We start from the raw sequence: 15,470 nt of genomic DNA, 5'->3' as shown, positions 1-15,470 counted from the left end.
AGCAAATTGTGATTTCTTAGATATTGTTTAAGAGAACTGTAAAACAGCAGACAAGACAGTAAACTGTTCCTATCTTGATGAGGCACCACTAAGTAACTCCAAAGGTGATGGTGATAAGATAATGAAGTTAACAGACACTGTTACTTTTATCTGGCTTATACTCTCCTTTTCTCAAGCATCTCTCCATTAATGAAATATGATGTGCTCCAATAATCCTGACTGTAGAACACAATGCTGTTAAATGAATCATTTTTCCACCAGCCTACATCACAAAATCTTGAAACAGTTTCCCTAAAAAGAGAATGTGCCTCTGAATGTAAAAACCACATGGCAGAAAATAGTACACTTTTAAAAATAAGCGAAAATAAAAACACGAAAACATCTAATTTGCTTAAGCTCAATGTTTAAATGCAACTATCCTTTAAAATTATATTTGACAGAAACTTACTAAATGAAACACATCAACAATATATTAATTACACATATTTATAACTAAAATATTATGGGAGAAAGCGCAAAAGATATGGAAGCTTGAAGATAATAACAAAGGACATTTATCTCAAACATGCCAGTGTGATTACGCCATACTATTGCCACCACAGAAAGGGAGGTAATTTATAGTTTAGAATCAATTCTAAGCTGACATTCACTTTACAACTACAGTATACTTTTATCTTCTCTAACACCTTTACCATCACTTATACTAATTGGTCTACTTCCAGCTTAACAGCTTTACTCTCAACTGTCATGTCTAATCTTTGACTACCAATGGAGGAAAACAACAAACTCCACTAGGATATACTGTCACCAAACTGGTTAAGAGGCAACAATGGTCAGCTAATTAGGAGATGGTACCTGTGCTAAGGCTACTGTTTTCAGGATGCTGTCTATGCTAATACACTGCTTTCCTTTAACAGTTTAACTGGCAACTTCTCAACAGGGGATTCCAACTCATCAAAGATATTTGCTGAACTGAGCAAAATACTGATCACCATTACAAATTTCTTATTCTTCTTAACCAAATATAGTAGAGTGAATCAAATACTCCAGGAAAATAATAGGAACAAGATCTTAGATATAAATAGCAGAACAGGTCTTACAAATCCAACTGTGTAAGAGAAACAAGGTTCAAGTGTATTTGTGCTTGAATTAAAGTAAAGCTATACCACCATTAAGTAACATAACTGACTTTGCCAGCATGCCTAGAGGTAAATGACTGTTAGGTCTGAAAGAACTGCAGTCTTTCTTGGAGGCTGTCTCCCTCATGTAATGATGCTGCCAAGGGTTAAAATAGCAAAGCTTAATAAATGCTACTCCCTCTATGCAGCATGCTTTAGCCTCTCGCTAGGCCAAACTCTAAGCCCAACCAGGGAATAGCACCTAGGGAAGCTCCCTGAATTCCCATTAGGGGCATCTCAGTAAAACTATTCTGGCTCCAAAATGAAGGAAGAATGATCTGGAATGGAAAAGTTTTAGGCAGAAAGAGCAGTGAGGAGGCTGCTCTAATAACTGAAAGAGAATATCTATCAGATGGTAGCAGTGGAGACAGAGAGAGGCAGACAAACTTGACATTGGTTTAAAAGATGTAAAAGTAGAACTACATAGATAAAACCAGCCCAGGTGTGCTTTGGGGGAAGGAACGGAAGAGCCAGATGGTGTTAAGTTAAGAAGATAGAGGGACTCCAAAGAAGACATACAGATGGCCAACAAACACATGAAAAGATGCTCAACATCACTAATCATCAGAGAAATGCAAGTCAAAGCCACAATGAGGTATCACCTCACACCCATCAGAATGGCCATCATCACAAAATCTGGAAACAACAAATGTTGGAGAGGGTGTGGAGAAAAGGGAACCCTCCTGCACTGTTGGTGGGAATGTAAGTTGGTACAGCCACTATGGAAAACAATTTGGAGGTTCCTTAAAAAACTACAAATAGAACTACCATATGATCCAGTCATCCCACTACTGGGCATATACCCAAAGAAAACCATAATCCCAAAAGAAACTTGTACCATAATGTTTATTGCAGCACTATTTACAATAGCCAGGACATGGAAGCAACCTAAATGCCCATCAACAGATGAATGGATAAAGAAGATGTGGCATATATATACAATGGAATATTATTCAGCCATAAAAAGGGATGAGATGGAGCTATATGTCATGAGGTGGATAGACCTAGAATCTGTCATACAGAGTGAAGTAAGTCAGAAAGTAAAAGACAAATATTGTATGCTAACTCACATATACGGAATCTAAAAATGGTACTGATGAACTCAGTGACAAGAACAAGGACGCAGGTGCAGAGAATGGACTGGAGAACTCGAGGTTTGGGAGGGGGCAGGGGGGTGAAGGGGAAGCTGAGACGAAGCGAGAGAGTAGCACAGACATATATATAGTACCAACTGTAAAATAGATAGCCAGTGGGAAGTCATTGTATAACAAAGGGAGTTCAACTCGAGGATGGAAGATGCCTTAGAGCACTGGGACGGGGAGGGTGGGGGGGACTCGAGGGAGGGTGGGGGGGGGAGTCAAGGGAGGGAGGGAATATGGGGATATGTGTATAAAAGCAGATGATTGAACTTGGTTTACCCCAAATAATAATAAATAAATAAATAAATAAATAAATAAATAAATAAATAAATAAATAAGAAGATGGAGGATCTTCGGAAGACAACAAGGAAAGGAAGGGGCATCAAACCTTCATACCTTTGAAAAAGACTGGTCCTAATCTTGCCCTCCTACGCCTGGACATCTAGGAAGTGGCCACCTAAATTTTGTCAGATAAAGATCCATCTCTCTCCCTGTTTGTTACCTCACTTTGCTTCTTAAACAGCAATGTGTGATATATGGAGACAAATCTTATCTACGAATAAGGACCTACTGTTATCAAATATGGCCAGAGTTTATGGATAGTTAAGTATACACATTCTCATTATTTCCCAATCCAAGCAAAAAGAGTAGTAGATAAGGAAACGTGACATGTAAAATAGGTGATATGTAAAATTAAAATTACATTATAAATGAAATGGTATATTCTTCATTTGTAATTAAAAGCAAATAGGTGGGGTTAGAGCCGTATGTGCCTAACTCACATTCAGTTCCAATTTCTCAATCAAACATGAACCCTTGTAACTCACTATTTATTAACTGAGAGAGGAATTAAAACCTCATGCAGCACACAATATATACAGATCTCTGATTATTTCGCCCCCTATTTTAAGAACTAGAAAAAAGTTCCCCAAAGGTATTGCAATAATTCACATATTTTCTTTTTTTTAATGTTTTTTTTTAATTAATTATTTTATTTATTTATTGGCTGCGTTGGGTCTTCGTTGCTGCACACGGGCTTTCTCTAGTTGCTGAGAGCGGGGGCTACTCTTCACTGTGGTGCACAGGCTCCTCATTGTAGTGGCTTCTCTTGTTGTGGAGCACAGGCCCTAGGCACATGGGCTTCAATAGTTGCGGCACATGGGCTCGGTAGCTGTGGCTCACGGGCTCTAGAGCACAGGCTCAATAGTTATGGTGCACGGGCTTAGTTGCTCCGCGGCATGCGGAATCTTCCCAGGGCTGGGCTCGAACCCATGTCCCCTGCATTGGCAGGCGGATTCTTTACCACTGCGCCACCTAGGAAGTCCACATATTTTCAATTTCCCAAGATAGTCTCAATTTTAAATACAGTTGGCCATTGAAAAACGCAAGGGTTAATCAGCATATAATTTATAGGTGACCCCCCACCCCGCCGCCGCATCCGCAGATTCAACCAATCACAGACCATGTAGTACTGTAGCATTTACAACTGAAAAATATCCACATGTAAGTGGACCCACACAGTTCACGCCCACACTGTTCAAGGGTCAACTATAACCTATCATATATGATGACGTGTCATATGGGAACTTGGAAGGCACAGGCACTATCACCAGAAGGTCCCTACTTCCCTGACTCCCTCCTATTCCCCAGCCTCCACAGAAGATAAGTGATGAATGATTAATTTTGAAGAAAAAACACTATTATTTTACTTTAAAAACTTATGATTTCCCCCAACTGATTCAACATGAAATGGAAGGGGAAAAGAAGGCAGGATATTGAGGAGAAATTTCTTCCAACTGACAATATCACATTGTGACTAACAAAGATCACTGCCTTTAAACATTACACACAGATGATTCAGTCTTCCAGATGGATTCGTCTTATTTTTATTTTACTATTCCTGTTTCATCTTTTTGCTTCAAAAATCCCAAACACAGCATCTACAGAGCTGGTCATAATAAACAAAACAGCTGATTACTTACAAATGAGAAAATTAAGCATCAGTGCAATTAAATATACACATTTGAACTAAATATTTGATTACTGCACACAGCAGTGATTTATGCTAAAAGTGAGCACTGAGTTTAAATGTGACGAATTACATGTGTACCAAGAAATTATTTTCTGTTTACTAAATAAATCAGAAAATCCATTAAGAGGTTAGAGGTCCTAACTGGGTTCTCTTGACAGCTAAGTGGATGAAATCAGAACTTCAGTCAACTGGTTGAGGGATGTGTATGGTAGAGGGGGAAGGCATACAAAATGAATATTAATTCCACATTACCCGTTGACAATCACCAGTTAGCTAAGGCCATCTTAAAGAAGAATAAAGATAGTAAAGAACTTAACACTAACAGTTAACAAAAGCCATTATAAAGCTATTATAATTAAAACAGTATGCTATTTGCACAAGGGTAGAAAACCTGACTAATGGAACAGAACAGTGTCCAGAAATAAGCCACACATATTTGGTTACCTGATTTACACAACCTAACACTGCAATATAGTGGGGAAAGGACAATCCTTTTAATAAATGGCGCTGACTCCACTACATAACCATATGGAAAAAAATGTTTTGTGACCTCCCTCATATCTAGACAAAAATCAATTCTAGATGGAGGGAAGATATACATATAAGAGGTAAAACAATAAAGCTTTCATAGAAAAAAAAATATAGATCATCATCTCCGTGACTTGGATTGGCAAAGATATTTTTTTAACATTACCTAAAAAGCATTAACCATAAAGGAAAATCTGATAAATTGGATTATACAAAGATCTATTCCTCAAAAGACAGAGTGAAAAAGCAAATCACAGAATAGGAAAAGATATTCACCATACAAATATCTGACAAAGGACTAGCATCCAAAATATAAAAAAGACTCCCACAAACAGTAAGAAAAGACATATTGATACAACTCAATCGAAAAATGAGCAAAAGACAAACAGGCACTTCACAAAATACACACTCACCAGAATGACGAGGTTAAAAACAATGACAAATCAAGTGCTGATGAGAATGCAGAGGAGCTAAAACTCTCCAGCACTGATACCCTAAGATCCAGCAGTTCCACTCCAAAGTATATACCCAACAGGATACTTACATATGTTTACCAAAAGAATGTTCGTAGCAGCAGTATTCATAAAAGCCAAAACTGGAGACACTCCAAACGCCAACACTCCAACAGTTGATAAGATAATTAAGTTGGGATAGTCACACAATGGAATGCTACACAGCAATGAGAATGTATGATCTATAATTATATATAACAATACAGACAAATCTCACAGAAATGCTGAGCAAAAGCAGCCAGACACAAGAGTATATTCTGTGTGATTTCATGTATTGATATATGCAATACAAATACAGGCAAAAACCAACCTATGTTGTTAGAAGGATACTGATAATCCACAAGGGCAACAGAGGAACTTCTCTGCCTCTTGATCAAGATGCTAGTTATATAGGTATATTCCATTTGTGAAAAGTCATAACGCTGTACATGTATGATCTGTGTACTTTCCCCGTATGTACATTACACCTGTATGTTTTTTGTTTTTGTTTTTTTTTAAGGGAAACAGTCTCCACAGTTAATCTTGGTGTGGAGGAAGCTCACATCATCAGTCAGATTTCTAACTGTGCTGTAACTACCTGAAATCTTCTCCATTCAGAGGGAGCTCCAACAGTTTTCAATGTAGATTATGTAGCCAGATGAAGCCAGGACTTGAAATGAAAGAGAGGATGAAGTGACAGTGGGAAATGCTAGACTATTTATGAGTACTTCCTTGCATTTCCTCAAACCTCCTTAGTAACCAATATCCATCCAGCTGGATACCCAGCTGGTCCAATCAAGTCTAAAAGACAGAAATGATTCCAAAACTCCCAAGGTCTTCTGGATTTGAAATCATATAAAATCCCTGGCTAAATTATAATCAGAAGATTCCAAATCTCCAGAAAGTATATAACGGGCATGTAAATAATTGTATCAGTTAGGAATAATGTTCTGATGCATGTAATAGGAAGCCCAAATTACAGTGGTTTAAGCAAGACAGGGGTTTACTCTTCTCATCAAATGGAAGTGCAGAGAGGCACTTGCTGACACTGGCTTGGCAGCTCAGGAATATATGGGGTAAGATCTCTGTAAACGTCCTGGCTTTCCTCTAAAGGCCTCTACCATACTGGCCTAGCCCTAGGCATCTTGTCTAATTTCTATGCAGGAGGGGAAAAAAACACAAAAGGGCTTTCAAAAGAACTTCATTCAGAAATTTCTGCCCACATCTCACTGACCAGGACTATGGTACATGGCTGTTCTGGCTGGAAAGGAGGCTAAGAAATGTATAGGTTTTTTAGCTAGGTACACTTCTGCTTCTAGCAAAACTTTAAGTTCTATTAGAAAGGAAACATGAAGAAATGGATATACACATCAGAGAGGCAATTAGGAATCTCTGGCATAGCTATGATGAGTACTTGATGTTTTTACTAATACTGAATATATTTTTTTAATCTAGCAATTTACAAGTTTGTGGCTCATGGCACTAGAGGCAATTTTCTGTGGTACAACTCTGGCAACTATTTTTCCAAAGCATTTTTCATACCACTTCCCACAGGAAGAAATGTAAAAGTTCAGGCTCTACAACAGTAAAAGGCGAGGTACAGCCACCATTTCTTCAGCTAGCAGCTAAAGATCAATGTTCAGATTGTTTTCATATTTCAATTTTAATCTTTGAAACAGAAAATTACAAAAAAGTTGAAAAAAGGTTTCTAAAATACTCAGTTCTTACATGTAGTAAGCTAATAATGAATCCCCCCCAAAAAAAACAAAACAATAGAACTTCTTAAATTCTAAAGAGAGTATTAATTTCCCGACAAATTTTTTCAGAATGAACAATGAATTCTCAGTCTGCCCTTTTCTAACCTAAAGTATTATTCACCATTCATCCAAATTAACTTAGCATCTGCCATCTCATAAAGTCAACTAACATGGCACTTTTCTGCTGAAATATAGTTATCAGAACACAAACTTTTCCTCTTGATATAACAGATGTGAATAATTCTACCTTCAACCAGTATTTCCCATATTCTTCTGTCCTCCTCTTTATCTTTCCACTGAATAAACCATCCATTTTAATAAAACATAGTAGACTATTCGAAAAGTTATTTTCATCTAAATTAGTAACAATATATATCATGGAAGATTTTTAAAAGGGAATATTCGATTCATTAAATGCTACACAGCAATTTTTGAGTATTTTGTCAAATAAATTCTCTATTTTATGCAAAGGCTGGCTTGTTCTCTCTTAAACAACTATCACAAAAGTTTAAACTAAGTTCAATACTTATCACAGGAAAGACTTTAAAATAAAACAAAGCAAAACTGAATAAAAGATACACATCAATTAACCCAAGGAAGTTGAATTTAATATTTTTTTATCATCTTCGAAACCTTTAAGGATTGTCTGCTCTACTGGATGCCTCCCATTACTAGTTCTGACTCCACTGTCGTGTTTCCTTCAGCTGGGACCTGAGAGGCTCGCACCTGCAGCTATCTGTACCCACTCAAACCTCTTTTCAGCCCCACCCAGCTCCTAGTGCCCACTCTTCACCTATGTTCCTTCTGGTCTCAGCCACCGTCCTCTCCATTCTACACCTCTGCCTCCAGAAGAGCTGGTCTCCAGGATGACAAACATCTGGAGGCCGTGCTCATCTCAAACAATTTAAACAGGCCTAACAAGAGTCTGAAGAACTTCTGGCAGCAAATTGTTATACTTCTTAAGAGTAGCTGATAAATCAAGACTCAAGGCTACACCTCCTAAGTAATTTTTCATAAGAGTGTGATGAACAAAATTCTCCAAGCAGCAGTAAGTTAAGGATTTATGTTAAACTTCTGGTAAATCAGGATTTAATGTATATAAAAAGACATTTAGAAGAGCCATCGTAACTACCATACTAATTTTTCCCACCTTAGCTCTTACCGCGCACAGAGACAAAACTCCTCCTGAAGTCACACTCAATCCCAATGGCCCCAGTTAAGCAATAAGACCACATATATTACAATCTATAAAACAAACCGTGGTGCTGACCACTGATTAGAAAAAGAATTACCCAAAAGTCTATGAAAAGAAATACAAAACTGCATCATTGATGGGAAGGAGGAACCACCTCAAAGCACATGCACTATTTAATGGTGAATTGGTACATTAGTTTCAAATACAAACTTCTTGTTTTATTAATCATAGGTAAGAGATATGCAACAACATAAGCCAGAGACAGCTTTTCACCAAAATGGTGATACTAGTATTGATTCCTCAGTCCTTCCAAGGACAACAGATTTGAAATAAAACCTCGTTATCTGAGCTCAGTTTGAACACTGGCTACTGCAACCAAGACAAGTAATTCAAAGGCTGAGCTTCTCTATCTCTGCAAAAGAGACGCTGCATTTATGGTATTCTCATATTGAGAGATATTACTAGATTTTTATTAACCACCTTGGGAGAAAGGAAAAAAAGACTGCAAATGCCATTATTCCTACTTTCTCACACAAAAAACAACACACTTTTCCTGTGGATTAATTAACCCACTCATTCATTTAACAAATATTTATATGTTTCACTGTCTGAACAATGCCCAACCTTTAAAAATGCAGAAAGAAAGCTAAGGAATTAGTGTTACCCAGATACAGAAGGACTTTTCAACCAGAAGAGCTGGAGGACAGCTTTTACAAAGAAGATAACAAGAACTGCAGAGGAAGAAACACGAGCATCTACCAGCCTAGTCAATGCATAAAATGGCAGTAATTAACGCTGCCATTTTTGTAAGCAAAGACAATATTTTTATAGAGACTATCACTTTGGGATATGAATATCTAATTAGATTTAGCTGCGTGGACATGAGAGTCCTGTGAGACTAATAAGAATTTCTTCCAATTAAGCTTTTTGTCTTTTGGGTTTTTGCTTTTTTGTTTTGCTGGAGTAGGGTCACTCAACAATTCCATAGAAAGCAAGGGAAAAGCACATCCCAAGTCTACAGGCAGCTTTTCCCATCCTCAAACAATTTCTTGTTCAGATGAACAGCCACAGAAGTTCAAAGGTCACTGGCATCTTTGTACTCAGTTCCATGGTAGTTACAAACAAACTTTTGTCCCCATTCCTTCAATGACATGGGCTGCAACAACTACACTGACTGAACTTTTATATCTGAGGCCTGCATGTGCATTACTTAACTGAAGGGCCATAGTATTTCATTTACACTTCAGCCATAAATTATTAAATCTCTTTTGTGAAATAAAATAATTTATTTACCAGGGCATAAATGAATGTTGATTCTAGCCAAACACAAAGAACATCACTGACAGGAATGGTCTTATGATTTCTTGCCACAATCATCATACTTCCTATAACATGATTTAGAAAAGCTTTTATTAAAGACTTTGTTTTTCAGGGTTTTTCTCATCCTTGTTGCCTTTCTCTATTTTAAATCATACCCACATGATAAAAAGTAAACAAAAAATTATTATGGGCTTTTATACAGAGTTATAAATCTAAAAGTTCTTTCTTAAAACGTGACAAAAAATATACCTAAATAAGAAATCTCAAAGTTATAAAATTTATTTTAAAATAGAAGCGTCTAAAGAATATATGTTAGGAAAAATAATATATAGTATTATAATTTAGAATACAAGTAATTTTACCTTTATGCATATACTTTAACAACTCTTTAAGCAGAGAAGTTAAACATTTAATTGTTAAAGCTGTCCAATTAAACCAATTTTTAAATAAATTCCTACTACTTTTATGTGCTGACAGAAGCCTCCAAAATCTATTCTCATACTATAAAATACTATTATAGCTGAATAATTAATCAAAAAATAATTATCAAAAAAATTAACCAGTAAGTAATCAAAAAAGGAATTACATAAGCACCTTCGAAAAAAATTTTTTAGCAGCAGAGCTGAGAACTAAATGGACACAAATCAACTGAAGCATGATGTTGGAAGGACTTTGCCAGTACAAAGATAAGAGGCAGTTTCCTCCACAAAGAAAACTTTTCATAACTGTTTCTGACTAAGACAAACACTTGGAAGGCTGAAAATACTTCTAAAAACTTACTAAGCCTCCAACAGTATGCTAAACATCACACTCCTCAGAACAAATGGGTCCAATCTCACATTTTTTTTTAAATTTTAATGAGCATACAGTGGAAAGGAATACAGCTGAAAGAAGCAAAAAGAACCAACTGTATATTACAAAGATCACAGGAATACAGAAATACTGTTGAAGTGGAGTATAAGGTGGCTCAGGACAGGACTAAACAAAGGAAGAGGGTCTAAAGTAAAGGAAAAGTTATTTCAGATCATGTTGCATGAACTTCGGTAACTGAGAAATATTTCTAAACCACTAGGGCCTTTATTAGCTTATTTAATCAAGCATTTCTTTTTTTCTACTTCTAACTGAAGTCCCAAATCCTAAACACTAAGAATATCACATTTTTCATATTACTAACCTAGCTAAGACTAATCTAAAGGATTTTCTAAACCTTTTCTCCTGTTTCAGACCTTCCCTTTCTACCTTCCAAGAGGTTAGCCTATAAACAGATCAGCTCCAGTTACGTGAATTCAGTTCTCCATATGCTGAAACCCAGGCCCCTATTTTGATTAGATGGTAATGCTAAAAGAAAGCAAGCCAGTAAAAATCAAGCACTTTTTTTCTGTTTCCACCTCTTACTATGCTAAGTGAGGAGGTAATGAGGAATTCACCAAATAGTTTTCAAGATACACTCTTAAGCAAATAAATGTATGAAAACTGCTTCCTACAAGGAGGCAAAGAGCTGATAAAGCAATTTGTTCTGTTTGTCAAAGTAACTCAGACTCTAAACATGTCACTAAATGATTCCCAGAATATTAATGGTGCAGAGAAAAAAAGGGCAAACTAATTATATTAGAATCTTATATAGCAGAAAATTAATATGCTACTAATAATGATATACAGAAAAGCCTATAGAAAAAAATTCAAATTCTGATGAATTTTATAACTAAACATTGATGTTTATGGCTAGCCGTTGCCATATCACCATATGATAAATGAAGATGGCGCTTCATATAAACAGGGAAATGTCTGATCTTCACACACAAATTAAAAGAAAATATGGAAATCTAACAAAATGTTCACAAACAACATCTACTTATGAAAGAATAAATCAAGCATGTCACAAAAACTAAACAGAAATAAAATATACCTCTTGAGCTTTTACTTTTTCTTCAAATTCTAAAAAAGTTTGTACTATACTACATTTAATATGATTCTGTCTTATGCTTTTTTTAATTTCTAACAATATAGATAGCAAAAGAAAATCCCTACTTTTTAAAATCCCCTACAAATCCACTTCTAATAGGTAGTAAATATCTACTGAATGAATGCTGAGTTATTAGTTTAACCCAATTTACCAATAAAGAGCTGTAAAATCTGGCTAAAGCTACTATTTTAAAACCATTTCAAAATACAGTTTACACACTTTGGGAAGTTTTTAAAACATCACGTCAGAACGTATCCTCCTACAAGAGAGAACAGGTGAACATACATATGGGAACCTGTTTGCTTTCCGAAATGTATCAACAACAAAGTCAATTATTAAACAATACCTTTTAAATACACCAAAAAAGAAAAAGAGCATTTTTTAATGTGATTAAAAAATGGGCAGAGGACTAAATAGACATTTTTCCAAAGAAGACAAACAAGTGGCCAACAGGTACATGAAAAGGTGCTCAACATCACTCAGGAAAATGCAAGTGAAAACCACAATGAAATGTCACCTCACACCTGTTAGAATGGCCATCATCAAAAAGACAAGAGACAATAAGTGTTGGCAAAGATGTAAAGAAAAAGGAACCCTTGCGCATTGTTGCTGTAATGTCACTTGGTACAGCCATGACGGAAAACAATATGAAGATTATCAGAAACGTAAAAACAGAACTACCACCTGATCTAGCCATCCCACTTTTGGGTATGTACTCAAAGGAAATGAAATCACTATCTTCACCCTCATATTCACTGCAGCACTATTCACAATAGCTAAGACATGGAAAGAACCTAAGTGTCCATCGATGCATGAATAAATAAAGAAAATGTGGTATATATACAACAGAATATTAATCAGCTAGAAAAAAAAAAGGAAACAATATGCAACAATACGAACCTTGACAAATACTGTCTGTTTTCACTTATATGTGGAACCGAAAAACAACCTGAATTCATAGAAATAGAGGGTAGAATGGTGGTTGCCAGGGGCTGGGGTGGGGGGAAACTGAGAGATATTGGTCAAAGGGTACAAATGCCCAGCTATAAAATGAATATGTGTTCTGGGGACCTAACATACAGCATGGTGATTACATTTAATAACACTGTATTGCACACTTGAAAGATATGAGGGTGAGTCAAAAATTATCTGCACTCTGGCTGCAGAATTTATTTTAATTAACTTTTAGAAAAGACAAACACATCATTTTTTGACATAATCTCCTTGCTTTTCAATACACGTAGTCCACCTGTCAACAAGGTTTCATATTTTCCTCATTTAAAAATGTTTTAGGCTGCACTGCAAGCCACAAATGCACCACTGTCTTCACTTCTTCTACATTAGAAGTGAATCTTCGTCCTTGTAGGGCTTCTTTCAGGGGACCAAACAGGTGAAAGTTCAATGGAGTAAGATCAGGACTATAGGGAGGATGCTTTAACACCTCAAAACAAAGTTTTTGCAGAATGTCAGACAGTGTGGGCAGAAGTGTGCAGACATGAACTGTCATGCAAGATCACAACACCCTTGGATAGCAGCTCTCTGCATTTAATCCGAAGTTTAGGCTTCAGCACAAACTTTTTGAAACCTAAGCCCGTCATGAATTATTTCATAGGCAGAGCCATGGCTGATTTGCAAATAATTTGCCACATAATCCACTGTCACTCATCTATTCGACAGAATCATTTCACGTGTAAGCTCAATGTTGTCATCAGCTGTGGACGTGGACAGGCGTCCAACTCCTTCTTGATGGCTAACACTTAATGTGACCTTCCTTGAATTTCTCTATCCATTCATACACACTTCTTCGCAATAAAACCCTGTCCCCACACTCCTCACAAAGTCTTTGATAAGTAACAGCACCAGGTACACCCTTAGACCACAAAAAACGAATCACTGCACGCTGCTCTTCTTTCATGCAAATCACAAGTGGGGCATCCATTTTTGCTCACACCGCAGTTACAAATGAACTGATGTAACACGTTCGCACCTGCACAGCAGTGACTGGGGAGACAGTAACCTTGAACAGAAAGCGCTGACAAGACAGTGCAGCCAATAGAAGTTTTAATATAACCAGAGTGCGGATAATTTTTGATTTGCCAGAAACTAGATTTTAAATGTTATCACCACACCAAAAAAAAAAAAAAAAAAAACAATTGGTAATAGAGTGTGGGGATGGAGATATTAACTAATATTACTGTGGTAATCATTTTGCAATATTACGCTATATGTCAACAATATTTCAATAAAACTGGGGGCTGTGGAAGCTTTAAAAAAAACAAAAGTATGAAAGAAATCAAATAAAACAAAACCTTTTCCAACACTTGTATCATATAGCCTGAACAGGAGTGTTTATTGTTGCTAAATTTAAAATATCACCAGCTACACCAATTTTCAAGCATCTTGGGCTCTGCAAAATTACTTAATGCAATTGCATAGTAATTAGGTAATGATTATAGCTTTAGAAAAGAGTATATTCATCATACATACAGTTAATTCATGGAAGACATTCCATTAGCAAAAAGAACTTTTTTAAAAAGAGTGATTTGTTTCTTGAAGGCCTTACTTTATCCAGTAAGAATGATGAAACCCAAAATTACTATCTTCCAAACTTAAACACCGCTGACATACTTAAAATCAAATCTCAACAAATAAAAATATTACAACTAACTACACAAATTCTGGTGTCTTTATCAACTTCAGTATCTTAAAATACAAGATCTGATGGCCTTAAGTTTAAACCACTGTAGGACACATAGAAAAATAAGATATATTTTGATCCTAATCCTTAGAATCTGAGTATAAAAATGAAAAGAAGTTGGTCTGCGCCAGTTGTTAGGCTATTAAATTAGCCCTGCATCTCAGCACTAAAGAAGTCAACACTTTCTCATATTTAACTCTCTAGCTAACTTTGCACAGAAAAAAATGCTTCTCCATAATCACAAGCTGAACCTCAAAAATACCTAAATAAGCTAGTATTTTTCACACTGATATCCATGGCAGAGCTTCCGGTGTTTTGCAAACATCTGATTTGAAGGTGTTCCCATACATCATTAAAACAATAACAGGCAAAAATTTTAAAACCATAATATGCACATGTTTTCAACACAGTGGAAATCACAAATACATGAACTCATGTTATAATCAATTAGCAAAAATAGGTAAATAATATACACTGATTTTTAGATGAATATGTAATAATAAAATACTAACTATCATTAAAACCCTGGAGGTTCACCTATGATTTTGTTTGAGGGAAAAAGAAAAGGGTTTTGTCGCTAAAAAAAAAAAAGTTTGAAAAAAATCACTGACAGTGTGTGGAGTTGGCAACCTATCAGAACTGGGGTGCAAAGTTACTGACACAATTCTCCTGGGAGAAGACTGCAACACAAAAGACCTTGCAACCTTAAAAACCTCCCTCATCTTACTATACCAAATATAGATTACTTTGAGGTTAACTAATTCTTTTTTTGAAATGTATTAATGTTGTCTATCAGTCATACCTCAATATCAGTGACCTCAAAGGGGAAAAGTTGAACAGGAATACACGGCCTAGAAATCTTTAGTAAGTCCTACAGGTGATTCTGATGCATGATAAAGTTTTAGAAACCCTGTTCTCTACCATAAGAAGAAAGCTGTCTATTTTCCTGAAGGATGGGGAACTTTGAGAGGATTCACATAAAGCTATTATATAAATAGTCTTATACTATAAAATCAGTATGAGTACTTGCAAATGGGCAAATGATTTCCAACAAGGGTACCAAGACCATTCAATTGAAAAAGGATAGTCTTTTCAACAACAGTATTGGGAAAACTGGATATCCACATGCAAAAAAAATAAAGTTGGACCCATACCTCATACAACACAGA

At 36.1% G+C, this 15,470-nt stretch overlaps 1 protein-coding gene across 19 annotated transcripts in view; it reads right to left on the bottom strand.

The window, feature by feature from the left end:
- The window catches only part of ARHGAP32 (Rho GTPase activating protein 32), a 256,016-nt gene that overhangs the window by 225,652 nt on the left and 14,894 nt on the right, over nt 1-15,470 (bottom strand). The gene's annotated exons all lie outside the window — the stretch shown is intronic.

This window comes from Hippopotamus amphibius, chromosome 9, assembly GCF_030028045.1.
Source record: "Hippopotamus amphibius kiboko isolate mHipAmp2 chromosome 9, mHipAmp2.hap2, whole genome shotgun sequence".
In the NCBI taxonomy this organism is placed as follows: domain Eukaryota; kingdom Metazoa; phylum Chordata; class Mammalia; order Artiodactyla; family Hippopotamidae; genus Hippopotamus; species Hippopotamus amphibius.
The sequence above is the reverse complement of the archived record's forward strand: the minus strand, read 5'-3'. Positions and strand labels throughout refer to the sequence as shown.